This window comes from Bombina bombina, chromosome 6 (genome assembly GCF_027579735.1).
Source record: "Bombina bombina isolate aBomBom1 chromosome 6, aBomBom1.pri, whole genome shotgun sequence".
Lineage (NCBI taxonomy): Eukaryota > Metazoa > Chordata > Amphibia > Anura > Bombinatoridae > Bombina > Bombina bombina.
Genome location: NC_069504.1, coordinates 339,640,393 through 339,653,960, shown reverse-complemented (window position 1 = coordinate 339,653,960; position 13,568 = coordinate 339,640,393).

The window sequence follows — 13,568 nt, the reverse complement described above, 5'->3', positions numbered from 1 at the left end:
ACATCGCCGACCCCTATGTTATATTTATTAACCCCTAATCTGCCCCCCACAACGTCGCCGAAACCTACCTACACTTATTAACCCCTAATCTGCCGAGCGGACCTGAGCGCTACTATAATAAAGTTATTAACCCCTAATCCGCCTCACTAACCCTATCATAAATAGTATTAACCCCTAATCTGCCCTCCCTAACATCGCCGACACCTACCTTCAATTATTAACCCCCTAAACTTCCGATCGGAGCTCACCGCTATTCTAATAAATGGATTAACCCCTAAAGCTAAGTCTAACCCTAACACTAACACCCCCCCTAAGTTAAATATAATTTTTATCTAACGAAATAAATTAACTCTTATTAAATAACTTATTCCTATTTAAAGCTAAATACTTACCTGTAAAATAAATCCTAATATAGCTACAATATAAATTATAATTATATTATAGCTATTTTAGGATTAATATTTATTTTACAGGCAACTTTGTAATTATTTTAACCAGGTACAATAGCTATTAAATAGTTAAGAACTATTTAATAGTTACCTAGTTAAAATAATAACAAATTTACCTGTAAAATAAATCCTAACCTAAGTTATAATTAAACCTAACACTACCCTATCAATAAAATAATTAAATAAACTACCTACAATTACCTACAATTAACCTAACACTACACTATCAATAAATTAATTAAACACAATTGCTACAAATAAATACAATTAAATAAACTAGCTAAAGTACAAAAAATAAAAAAGAACTAAGTTACAAAAAATAAAAAAATATTTACAAACATAAGAAAAATATTACAACAATTTTAAACTAATTACACCTACTCTAAGCCCCCTAATAAAATAACAAAGCCCCCCAAAATAAAAAATTCCCTACCCTATTCTAAATTAAAAAAGTTACAAGCTCTTTTACCTTACCAGCCCTGAACAGGGCCCTTTGCGGGGCATGCCCCAAGAATTTCAGCTCTTTTGCCTGTAAAAAAAAACATACAATACCCCCCCCCAACATTACAACCCACCACCCACATACCCCTAATCTAACCCAAACCCCCCTTAAATAAACCTAACACTAATCCCCTGAAGATCTTCCTACCTTGTCTTCACCATCCAGGTATCACCGATCCGTCCTGGCTCCAAGATCTTCATCCAACCCAAGCGGGGGTTGGCGATCCATAATCCGGTGCTCCAAAGTCTTCCTCCTATCCGGCAAGAAGAGGACATCCGGACCGGCAAACATCTTCTCCAAGCGGCATCTTCGATCTTCTTCCATCCGGTGCGGAGCGGGTCCATCTTGAAGCAGGCGACGCGGATCCATCCTCTTCTTCCGATGTCTCCCGACTAATGACGGTTCCTTTAAGGGACGTCATCCAAGATGGCGTCCCTCGAATTCCGATTGGCTGATAGGATTCTATCAGCCAATCGGAATTAAGGTAGGAATTTTCTGATTGGCTGATGGAATCAGCCAATCAGAATCAAGTTCAATCCGATTGGCCGATCCCATCAGCCAATCAGATTGAGCTCGCATTCTATTGGCTGATCGGAACATAGAATCCTATCAGCCAATCGGAATTCGAGGGACGCCATCTTGGATGACGTCCCTTAAAGGAACCGTCATTAGTCGGGAGACATCGGAAGAAGAGGATGGATCCGCGTCGCCTGCTTCAAGATGGACCCGCTCCGCACCGGATGGAAGAAGATCGAAGATGCCGATTGGAGAAGATGTTTGCCGGTCCGGATGTCCTCTTCTTGCCGGATAGGAGGAAGACTTTGGAGCACCGGATTATGGATCGCCAACCCCCGCTTGGGTTGGATGAAGATCTTGGAGCCAGGACGGATCGGTGATACCTGGATGGTGAAGACAAGGTAGGAAGATCTTCAGGGGATTAGTGTTAGGTTTATTTAAGGGGGGTTTGGGTTAGATTAGGGGTATGTGGGTGGTGGGTTGTAATGTTGGGGGGGGGTATTGTATGTTTTTTTTTACAGGCAAAAGAGCTGAAATTCTTGGGGCATGCCCCGCAAAGGGCCCTGTTCAGGGCTGGTAAGGTAAAAGAGCTTGTAACTTTTTTAATTTAGAATAGGGTAGGGAATTTTTTATTTTGGGGGGCTTTGTTATTTTATTAGGGGGCTTAGAGTAGGTGTAATTAGTTTAAAATTGTTGTAATATTTTTCTTATGTTTGTAAATATTTTTTTATTTTCTGTAACTTAGTTCTTTTTTATTTTTTGTACTTTAGCTAGTTTATTTAATTGTATTTATTTGTAGCAATTGTGTTTAATTAATTTATTGATAGTGTAGTGTTAGGTTAATTGTAGGTAATTGTAGGTAGTTTATTTAATTATTTTATTGATAGGGTAGTGTTAGGTTTAATTATAACTTAGGTTAGGATTTATTTTACAGGTAAATTTGTTATTATTTTAACTAGGTAACTATTAAATAGTTCTTAACTATTTAATAGCTATTGTACCTGGTTAAAATAATTACAAAGTTGCCTGTAAAATAAATATTAATCCTAAAATAGCTATAATATAATTATAATTTATATTGTAGCTATATTAGGATTTATTTTACAGGTAAGTATTTAGCTTTAAATAGGAATAAGTTATTTAATAAGAGTTAATTTATTTTGTTAGATAAAAATTATATTTAACTTAGGGGGGTGTTAGTGTTAGGGTTAGACTTAGCTTTAGGGGTTAATCCATTTATTAGAATAGCGGTGAGCTCCGATCGGAAGTTTAGGGGTTAATAATTGAAGGTAGGTGTCGGCGATGTTAGGGAGGGCAGATTAGGGGTTAATACTATTTATGATAGGGTTAGTGAGGCGGAATAGGGGTTAATAACTTTATTATAGTAGCGCTCAGGTCCGCTCGGCAGATTAGGGGTTAATAAGTGTAGGTAGGTGTCGGCGACGTTGAGGGGGGCAGATTAGGGGTTAATAAATATAATATAGGGGTCGGCGATGTTAGGGGCAGCAGATTAGGGGTACATAGGGATAACGTAGGTGGCGGCGATTTGCGGTCGGAAGATTAGGGGTTAATTATTGTAAGTAGCTGGCGGCGACGTTGTGGGGGGCAGGTTAGGGGTGAATAAATATAATACAGGGGTCGGCGGGGTTAGAGGCAGCAGATTAGGGGTACATAAATATAACGTAGGTGGCGGTCGGCAGATTAGGGGTTAAAAATTTTAATCGAGTGGCGGCGGTGTGGGGGGACCTCGGTTTAGGGGTACATAGGTAGTTTATGGGTGTTAGTGTACTTTAGGGTACAGTAGTTAAGAGCTTTATAAACCGGCGTTAGCCAGAAAGCTCTTAACTCCTGCTATTTTCAGGCGGCTGGAGTTTTGTCGTTAGAGCTCTAACGCTCACTTCAGAAACGACTCTAAATACCAGCGTTAGAAAGATCCCATTGAAAATATAGGCTACGCAAATGGCGTAGGGGGATCTGCGGTATGGAAAAGTCGCGGCTGTAAAGTGAGCGTTAGACCCTTTAATCACTGACTCCAAATACCAGCGGGCAGCCAAAACCAGCGTTAGGAGCCTCTAACGCTGGTTTTGACGGCTACCGCCGAACTCCAAATCTAGGCCTTAGTTTGTATGTGTGGCTTGTTCACATCGCCATATCCAAATTCAAATGTAATACAGCATTTGGATATGGCGATGTGAACAAGCCACACATACAAACTAAGATCTTTATTCTTCGACCACCACCAGCGGGGGCAAATTAAAGACTAAGGTACATGTGAGGTGGGAGGGGTTTTATAGAGCTCTTGGGGTTTGGGAATATTTGCCTCCTCCTAGTGGTAAGGAAGAGTAATTCCCAGGAGTAATGGATCGTGGACTCTGACCACCTAATAATAGAAGTAATCTGGAATGGTGTTTAAATCTGTTTCTGTATAGTGACAGAAAAAATTGAGCTTCATGTCCCTTTAATAAGAACTGAAAATTCTGATTTTATAAACAAACAATTTATCGCTTTATTGCAAAATACGGTCATCATGCACACAATTTATTTAGCATGGATGACAATCCTGTGTCATCATCAAGAGTGAGGAGATCATCACAGACCGCCTTTACCTATCACTGTGTCCCTAGAAGTCTAGTGATCCAGCATCACTGGGGAATCTAAGCCCTAAAAACCCATACGGGCTGGCCAGACACACAGAACTTAAAGTGATGGTAAATGCATCAGTTGTGCAAGACAAATTTATTTTGCTCTGACCTTAACTAGCACATTGATGTGATTATATAAATAAAAAAACGTTTTTTCACTGTTCGATTCTGTTTTTATTACCCTCTTTCCGTACAGTCTTATAATCAGGATCTCTATAATTTTCTCACGGGGCAGCTTTGATTGACAACGCTTTTAGCCAATCATCAGCTCACCATGCGCCCCATGTGAAATATGAAGTGCACGCTCCCGTCCTCTACACTAACTCACTGCTACTTACTGCGCATGCGCAATTATTACGCTAACTGTGCAATTTCTATATGAAAATACTCACTCAGCTCTAATAGTCTAATATAGAAATGCGCAGTTAGCGTAATAATTGAGCATGCGCAGTAAGTAGCAGCGAGTTAGTGTAGAGGACGGGAGCGTGCACTTCATATTTCACATGGGGCGCATGGTGAGCTGATGATTGGCTAAAAGCGTTGTCAATCAAAGCTGCCCCGTGAGAAAATTATAGAGAGGCTGATTATAAGACTGTACGGAGAGGGTAATAAAAACGGAATCGAACAGTGAAAAAAAGTTTTTTTATTTATATAATCACATCGATGTGCTAGTTAAGGTCAGAGCAAAAGAAATTTGTCTTGCACAACTGATGCATTTACCATCACTTTAAGAAAGATGGATAGTAGGCTAAATATTCAACCCCTAAATCACCTCCCTAAATCCATAGGAAACCCCAAAGACCCCCATTTGAAAGGTAATCATCAGTGTGTGTCTGGGGGTATACTGTTAATTAGAAAGTACAGTTTATAAAAAAAATGAACCCTTTTAAACACACATTACATTTATACGTACTTAAAATACATAATATGAAAGGCCTAGAGACCCCCAAGCCCCTATATAGTTTTGAATAGCAAGGTGATCACTATGGTAATAGTTTTCACTTTTTAAATACTAAATTATGGGCACATCTTTAAAAGTAGAACTTGTACATTTTATAGTCACATATTAAAATCCATAACGCAAGATGTCAAGCTCGTCGAAAGTGAGCTGCAGATAGTGTTGAGTAGTCAGTATTCCGGAAAGCATACCAGCAGTAATAACAGGAATGACCTGAAGTGGTATATATTACTGCTCCTGTGTATTTATGCTCTATGCTATACTCCTTTGCTTAAAGGTGCAATAATGAGCACAGTTCTGGATTTTCATGTGTGCAACTGAAAAGATTTAGAGAATGTCATACATTTTGAGTAATACCCATTAGGGTTTTATGTGTGATTATAATATTTGATTATTTTCCCCCTATTATTATATAAACAGACAAAGAGTTTTTTTTTATTCAATACGTTTAATTTGGGAGTTTGGATTTATCATAAAAAAATAGTCACATATTTAAGCGATAAACTTATTGCACTTATTTGCTTTAACAGTATATATTGCATAGCCCCTTTTCATGATGCCCAATTGGAGGTACTGTATATTAACCCTTTAAGTGTGCATGAAGACACATGGTCATCATCCGCAACAGTGTATTTACTGTGGGTGATTGCTACGTGTCTTCATGCGGGTCCCACCCCCCTGCACTCTTACCTAATCCCTGATAGGCCTAGGGCTCAGGTGCTCTGTCAGATTATCAAACTCATCAGATTATCTAACGGAAGTGGCGTTCCATCAGCTGTCTGACTACAAATATTCACCACTCATGCACTTCACTGCGTCATCGTATTCCAATCCCAGAACTTCAGAAATTACAATCCACCCGTCAGATTGTTAGACACTTTTAAAGCGCATGCGCGCACAGAGGTGCAGTTTGTATATGTAAGGTATAATGGGTAATGCAGTTTAATTTCAAAGAACTACGGTACCTTTATATAAAGAAATATACAAAACAACATCCTGTGTTATTCCCCTATTTGATGTTTTTGTTTAACGGAGGGCAAAAACAGCATTTCTTATTATACTTTGATATTATAATATAAAATATTTAATTATGCCTTAATTATTTCAATGTAGTTTCATTATTTATTTTGCTACCTTTTTATTTTGCAAACTTTTTCAGTAATTAAACAAAAAAATTATGAGTTTTTCAAATCTGCCATGATTGTTTGAGAATATGTGTCCCTAACAAGCCACTGCTAGATGATCTGATGAGTTTGATAATCTTAATCTGATAATTGCTAAACAGAACACCGGCATCATTTGGGTAATCTGATAATGCCAGTGACGTCACCAAGCCACGGAAACCCGGAAGTACCAGAAAGATGAAGAGGGCTTTAGGGAGCTGGATGGAGGGGTTGGTGCTCAAACCCCTCAATCTCAGCTCCCTTAAAGGGATAGTCTAGTCAAAATTAAACTTTCATGATTCAGATGGAGCATGATATTTTAAACAACTTTACTCAAATTTACTCCTATTATCATTTTTTCTTTATTCTCTTGGTATCTTTATTTGAAAAAGCAAGAATGTAAGCTTAGGAGCCATCCTATTTTTAGTTCAGAACCTAGGTAGCGCTTGCTGATTGGTGGCTAAAACAGGTCCTACAACTTTTAAAAAGATGTCTTTTTTACAAAATGTCTTCTCAGATTCTCATAACATTTCCTAATCTACAGAAGCCAGAGAAGAACTCTCCTGAGGGAGGGTTACATATGAACGCTAGAACAGGAGAGCTATCTGTGGCAAAGCTCCAGATCATAGAATCAGATGTCAGCAATTAAGGCTGGAGAGCAAGATGTGGCCCCTACATCACCAGGGTCACTCTCAGAGATGGATCTATACATCAGTTACAAGATGCTTTTTGTCAAATGATTAGCAATTTAAAGGTTCATAAAAATCAAATTCTCTTATATTCCTTTTGTTGCACATCGAGAACCTCTATGTGGATCATTTAGCTTAGGTGGTACGAAGAACAGGGATCTTTAAAACAATTAAATTTAGCAATAGTTAGAATGGAATATTTCCATTAAAGCAGAACATATTCAGGATCTCTAAAATACAGTTGGGGACTGAGGTTCAGATAATTTAGTTTAGTTGGGGACTGAGGTTCAGATAATAGTCTAGGATGTGTGGGGACACTAAATACCTTACGTAAAAGACTTCTATTGGTGTGTGCAGTAACAATCATGTCAGATATTGCTCAAGCGCTAAGATGATGGTGTTCTAAGCTGAGGGTATACTAAGTTGATGGCGTGTAAGTAGTGGAGTTCTTCATGTAGTTCTGTGCTATACAGCAGTATTTTGAGTAACACTTAAAGGGACAGTCAACACCAGAATTATTTTTGTTGTTTTAAAAGATAGGTAATCCCTTAATTACCAATTCCCCAGTTTTGCATAACCAACACAGTTATAATTATACACCTTTTACCTCTGTAATTACCTTGTATCTAAGCTTCAGAAAACTGCCCCCTTATTTCAGTTCTTTTGACAGACTTGCAATCAGTCAATCAGAGCTGACTCCATGGTAAATTCACGTGCATGAGCTCAATGTTTGTATTTTTTTTTTACAGGTAAAAGAGCTGATTACTTTGGGGCAATGCCCCGCAAAAGGCCCTTTTAAAGGCTATTGGTAGTTTAGTTTAGGCTAGGTTTTTATTTTTATTTTTTGGGGGGCGTTTTATTTTGATAGGGCTATTAGATTAGGTGTAATTAGTTTAAATATCTGTAATTTATTTATTATTTTCTGTAATTTAGTGTTGTTTTTTTTTTTGTACTTTAGCTAATTTAATTTAGGTAATTGTATTTAATTTAGTTAATTTATTTAATTATAGTGTAGTGTTAGGTGTTATTGTAACTTAGGTTAGGTTTTATTTTACAGGTACTTTTGTATTTATTTTAGCTAGGTAGTTATTAAATAGTTAATAACTATTTAATAACTATTCTACTTAGTTAAAATAAATACAAACTTGCCAGTAAAAGAAAAATAAACCCTAAGATAGATACAATGTAACTATTAGTTATATTGTAGCTAGCTTAGGGTTTATTTTATAGGTATTTCGTTTTAAATAGGAATTATTTAGTTAATGATAGTATGTTTTATTTAGATTTATTTAAATTATATTTAAGTTAGGGGGTGTTAGGGTTAGATTTAGGGATTAATACATTAAGTATAGTGGCAGCGACGTTGGGGGTGGCAGATTAGGGGTTAATAAATGTAGGTAGGTGGCGGCGATGTTAGGGACGGCAGATTAGGGGTTAATAACATTTACCTAATGTTTGCGAGGCTGGAGTGCGGCCGTTTAGGGGTTAATATGTTTATTATAGTGGCGGCGACGGAGGCAGCAGATTAGGGGTTAATAAATGTAGGTAGGTGGCGGCGACATTGGGGACGGCAGATTAGGGGTTAATAAATATAATGTAGGTGTCTGCGATGTTGGGGGCAGCACATTAGGGGTTCATAAGTATAATGTATGTGGCGGCGGTGTCCGGAGCGGCAGATTAGGAGTTAATAAGAATAATGTAGGTGTCTGCGATGGCGGGGGCGGCATATTAGGGGTTAATAAGTGTAAGATTAGGGGTGTTTAGACTTGGGGTTCATGTTAGGGTGTTAGGTGTAGACATAAATTTTATTTCCCCATAGGAATCAATGGGGCTGCGTTAGTGAGTTTTACGCTGCTATTTTGCAGGTGTTAGACTTTTTCTCAGCCGGCTCTCCTCGTTGATTCCTATGGGGAAATCGTGCAAGAGCACATACGACCAGCTCACCGCTGACTTAAGCAGCGCTGGTATTGGAGTGCGGTAATGAGCAAAATTTTGCTCAACGCTCACTTCTTGCCTTTTAACAACGGGTTTCTGAAAACTCGTAATACCAGCACTGCATGTAAGTAAGCGGTGAGACAAAACTGCTCGTTAGCACCGCATAGCCTCTAACGCAAAACTCGTAATCTGGGACATAGTTTATTAAAATAATTATTAGAAATAATAAGCAATATTTGAATAAAGCAAATCAATAACCATACAATGATTATCAGGATAAAACTAATGAAAACAATCCCTAAACTATTTTATCTAGCGGTAGCTTGCGTGAATAATAGAGAAACAGAAACGTTTGTTATTTAAATTCTCAGCATAGCTGGCAAGAATCAGGTGAGCTAATAATCATGGCAAACCATAAGAAAATTATATTATTACCAGATTCCTGATTGACCCAGTGTTATTGTCAACAGATAAGACCAGGTTAACAGGAATTACCTAACAAAATATTTGTGACTATAAAGGGCAAAACAGAATTGATTAACTCAACTGATTCAATAATAAAACTGAATATAAAATGTAAAGCGCATAAAACATTAACAAAACTGTTTCATATAGGTTTGTTTCATACTTATCAACATTGTGGGATCCTTCACTGGGGTTCAGTGTAAAGAGACCCTGTTAGGTTACCCCTGGACCCTCTCTTCTCTCGTCATTATCCTGACTTGTCTATCTGGTCAGCTTAGCCTCCCATCTCCTCTGGATGGGGTGTGGTCATCATGCTTGCTCATTGTGTCCCTCTTGTCCCCCTTTTGTGGGTGAATGTGTATTTTATGGAAAACGCTTAACTCCATCCCAACTGATAAGGTTAGGTTTGCATAAATGATTGGCTAACACTAATTACAGATTAATTAACATTTTTGTTAATAAGCTAAGATGTAGCAGATAGAATATTTTTCCCTCAGAAGATGGCACTCGTCACTAATAACAGACAAATATGTATTTTGTAAATATATTCTGAAAAACAAGTCAGTATCACTATTTGACCGTTAACCAAGGTTGAACCCCACTAATGTTTATAGAAAAGAGACTTACTGGAACCATGTATGACACACATGGGGATATTTGTGAATATTTATACCAGTAATATAATGATAGGAATCATGCAGTTATGCCAGGGTCCTTGAATATCATAGTAACTAAGCATGAATTATTTTGATAAAGTACAAAAACTTCACAGTAAGCAATTATATACTGACAAGCAAAACTAGTTAATAGCTACATATTAATACTGATAAATAATATATATGTGTATGTGTACCTGAATCTATAAGTAATACACATGGTCCATTTTACCCCTTTTTTAGCACTCCCACTCTTTGCTAGAAGTAATTGTTTTGAGTGTCAGGTTGCATGTGTATTACAAGTTGAAAGTAAAAAGTTTTAATCCGACTCTCGCTTACCAAAGAACTTAAAGGATATTGTGACCTTCTTTAAAAGGACAGTCTAGTCAAAATTAAACTTTCATGATTCAGATAGGGCATGCAATTTTAAACAACTTTCCAATTTACTTCTATTATCTAATTTGCTCAATTCTTTAGATATCCTTTGCTGAAGAAATAGCAATGCACATGTGTGAGCCAATCACACAAGGCCTCTAGGTGCAGCAACCAATCAGCAGCTACTGAGCATATCTAGATATGCTTTTCAGCAAGTGATATCAAGAGAATGAAGCAAATTAGATAATAGAAGTAAATTAGAAAGTTGTTTAAAATGGCATGCTCTTTCTAAATCACGAAAGAAAAAAATTGGCTTTCATGTCCCTTTAAGTGTTTTCCCCATAAAAGTCAATGGAGAGTGCAGAAGAAAAAAAAAACACCTATCACTCATGTGCTAACCTGACAGGAATTATTTATATTTAACATTCCAATGTTCTTCACTTATATGATAACATAATTTAAAAGAGCGAAATGCCCTTTTAAGGGCAGTAAAAGAGCTGAATGCTCCTTTAAGGGCAATGCCCATATAAATGCCCCTTTAGGGGCAATGGGTAGTTTAGTTTTTTTTAGTGTTAGTTTTTTTTTATTTGGGGTTTTTACTGTTAGAGGGGGGGACTTAGTATTTTTTTAAGTTAAAGAGCTGTTTAACTTAGGGCACTGCCATACAAAAGGCCCTTTTAAGGGCTATTGGTAGTTTAGTATTAGATTAGGGGGTGTTTTTTTTTTTTCTTTCATAGGGATTAGGTATAATTTTTTTTATTTTTCACAATTTTGTTTTTTATTTTCTGTAAAGTTTGACTTTTTTATTTTCTGTAATTTTAACATAATTTAAACTTAGTTTTTTTATTTTTAAAGTAATGTTAGGTTTTTTATTTTAATTGTAATTTAGTTTTATTTTAATTTATGTAATGTGGTTAATTTAGGGGGTGTTAGGTTAGGGGCCTTAGTGATTAGTTATTTGCATCATGGGCTTTGGCAGTTTAGGGGTCAATAGATTTATTAGCATTATTGCGTTGTGTGGGTTTGGCGGATTAGGGGTTAATAATATAAAAGGTTTATTGCATTGTGGGTTAATGGCGGATTAGGGGTTAATAATTTTAATAGGCAGTTTGAGATGTTGGGGTTGGCGGATTTAGGGGTTAATACTTTTATTAGGTAGATTGTGATGTGGGTGAATTGCGGATTAGGGGGTTAATAGTTTAATTAGGCATATTTTGCGTTGTGGGGGGTTGTCAGTTTAGGGGTTAATACATTTATTATTAGTTCCGATGTGGGTTTGATGGCGGACATAGGGGTTTTACGTGTCGGGTTTATTTTTGGGAGGCGCGTTAGACTTTTATGGGAGATCTATGTTTTTTTTTATTTTCCTAAGCGCCGGCAGTTTCTAAAGTGCCGTAAGTCACTGGCGACTCCAGAAATTTGTACTTACGCTCATTTCTGGACATCGCTAGTTTATCTGACTTACGGCACTTTATGAACTGTCGGCGGGGTTTATGTAATACCCGATGTGCAAGGTGAAATTACCTGCGCCGTATATGTAATCTCGCCCGATGTCGGATTAGCGCACATGAAAAACTACTAATCTTAAAGCATGTTAAATAAATATTACAAATAAAATATTTGAAAAAAAAAAAGAACAATAATTAATTATTATTTATACTGTAATATATATATATATATATATATACACACTACCAAGGGGAGAGCCTTAGGAGGTGTGTCGTTTGGCAGTGTACTAGCCACTGATTAAGTGCTAGCAGGCGAGATTGTACTGGTCATAGCACAGTACCACAGCTTCTGGTAAGCGCATTACCTTTCCACATTGTATCACTTTTATGAAACGTATCACGCTATGTGGCGCCCTCTCTTTTCTATTTCTCAATAGTAATACTCCTGCTCTCTGGGACGAAGAGGATCCGCCTTCACCAGAACCGACAACAGGGATCACATTTCATGGACATTAGCTGTAACGGCTACCAATTGTCAGCTGAGTACGATAAATTCGTCATTTGATAAAGTTTTGAGTCACAATTTTTTTATCTTTATTTTTAAAAAATCATTTTCCCTACAGCGCGCCTTTGTATCCCCTTCTGGGATATCATAATCTTAAAGCATGTTAAATAAATATTACAAATAAAATATTTGGAAAAAAAGAACAATAATTAATTATTATTGATACTGTAATATATATATATTATAGGTAAATAATTCAAAGCACTCTCTGGACTTCTGATAACAAAGGCAAAATTTATTGTGATAGTGACGTTTCGGGACCAAACCTGTCCCTTCTTCTGACAGTCAAACAATGCAAAAATCAAACTTAAATAGGCCATTCAGACCCTCCCCTGCATTGCTACCAATCACAGGTAAGCGTGTGCAAAAGGGAAGACCACACCAAAATAGGGTGTGGACAAGTGATAGTGTATCATGTGTAATTATGAAAGTGTAAAACATATATAAAGCTAAAAGATCATTATTAGTGTAATCCTCATATATCCAAGTGAGCTTTGATCATAATAGTTAAATTACAAAACATATTAGTGCAAATTCACATAATGCATATTAAGGATTCACCCCTCCTTTAGAGTGCACAAAATGGATTCTACCACTATTCAGTGGAACCACCCCTATTCATTGATAGGTTTTAATCCACAGTCATAATACTATTATGTAATATGACTATCGGGGTCATCAAAACATTAAACGAAGCTATTTCTTATTGCTGTAACTTCACAGCACCTTATATATGGGGTGTTACTAAACCATAATACAAAAAGATTTATATAAAACATGCGATCAAATCGCACCTCAATGCTGCTATCACCATAACAATTATTGACACATCCCTCCTGCTCTCATAGGTCAAGCGTACACACCCCCTCTCCACTTCCTTATGTGTTGGAAAATAAGCAAACCAAAGCTAACAGATCCTTACTAGGGGGGTGTGTACGCTTGACCTATGAGAGCAGGAGGGGTGTGTCAATAATTGTTATGGTGATAGCAGCATTGAGTTGCGATTTGATCGCATGTTTTATATAAATCTTTTTGTATTATGGTTTAGTAACACCCCATATATAAGGTGCTGTGAAGTTACAGCAATAAGAAATAGCTTGGTTTAATGTTTTGATGACCCCGATAGTCATATTATATAATAGTATTATGACTGTGGATTAAAACCTATCAATGAATAGGGGTGGTTCCACTGAATAGTGGTAGAA